Raw genomic sequence first — 1593 nt, 5'->3', positions numbered from 1 at the left:
TTCACATCAGTGATGATACAGCAGCTAACATGTCAGAAACACTATTGTCAGGCACTATGCCAACATATAGTACGCACTTGGGAACTATTATCACTACCTTGATTTCTACAGATGAGAAAACTGAGGACTAGACATTAAGAAGTTTACTCAAGATCAGAGAGCCAAGGCTTGGGTTTCCCCCGTCTGTCCAACTCCAAAGTTTATGATGCTAATTACTGATGCACTGAGCTGGACAAGGTCAACTTGGAGGTGTATTATTCCAAGTGTCTCTGCAAGAGGGAATAGGGCAAGGCTTTATGCACTTTGGGTGTCTGCTGAATGATTCCAAGGATGGACTAGAAGCAGGGGCAGTTTAGTAATTGGGTACCTCAGTGATTTTGATTTGGAGGAGAGAGGAACAACTTCCTAGGCCAGGGAAGTTATCTAATCTTCCTCGGAAGATGGGGATTGTTAATCATTTTGCGGCCATAGTATGTCCTCAAGAGAAGCATTTTTTGTTCTTGGTCTTGTCTCTGCCCTTGTATATGTACATCACAGTCTGATTATTAGCAGGGCTGATTTTACTTTCTCAATCCTACTCTCACTGGCCCAGTTTAATTGCTCATCTAGACTGTGATAGTCCAGCTTCGTCCTTTATATTGCAAACCAGAGTAATTTACCCAAAACACAAATATGACAACAAACCTCAACTTAAAAGCTTTTCGATGGTTCCCGTTGGCTACAGAACATAATTAGAACCTCTGAGCATGGTTTACTAGGCCCCTCTACATAACCCAGGCCCAGCCCATCTCTACGCTGTGTTCCTTGATACTCTGGAACTTCCCTTTAAATTCGATTGCGAAAATTCTTGGGGGTCTGGCCGATTCCACATTGTTTCACTTCACAGTGCCTTTGCTTCTGCCGATTTACCATTCCCACCTGGGAATCTCACCCTTCTCCACCTGGGTAAAGGCTACCTTCCTGCAAAACTCAGGCATCAGAAAGTTCTCCCTGAATCCCCGGTGGACTGTTTAAGTAAACTACGTTGCCTGTACTATATTATTTTATCTATGTATTGGTCCTTTTCTGCCTCTAGATTGCACATTCCTTGCGAGCAGAGGTTACACGTTCGCAGCCCAGGTGTTGGTTTCCCTATAGAGGTGACAGGTGTGAATGGAAGGGGGCGGACTCTGGAGTTTGTCTGAGGGGCTGATAGGTGGAACCGCGTAAGGAGGAGCCTGGACAAGTAGGGCTGGGAAGCTAGGCGAGCGACTGTGCGTGGGATGAGGTCTCGTGAGTGGATGAGGACGAGAGAGAGAGAGAGACAGAGAAGTGTGACTTTACTTACCACAGGACAGACCACTCTGGTGTGGGGGCAGGTAGTGATAAGGCAATGGGGAAGCGCTAGGAGGGAAGAATTACTTTCAAGGAGGGGTAGGAATTTTCGGGAAGGAGACGTTTATGCAGAGTTTTGGAAGACTAGACACCCACGGGACCCTCCCGTCTACGGTCTTTGTTCCTCCCAAGAGGAGGTGCCCTCCCCTCCGCCCCGTTCCCCGCGGCACCTGCGCCTGCGCGTGACCGCGCCCTTTCTCTTAAACCCGCCTCTTCCGG

This window comes from Eumetopias jubatus, unplaced genomic scaffold (assembly GCF_037043125.1).
Source record: "Eumetopias jubatus isolate StellerSeaLion01/CBP00866 unplaced genomic scaffold, mEumJub1_p1.0 scaffold_11, whole genome shotgun sequence".
In the NCBI taxonomy this organism is placed as follows: domain Eukaryota; kingdom Metazoa; phylum Chordata; class Mammalia; order Carnivora; family Otariidae; genus Eumetopias; species Eumetopias jubatus.
The sequence above is the reverse complement of the archived record's forward strand: the minus strand, read 5'-3'. Positions refer to the sequence as shown.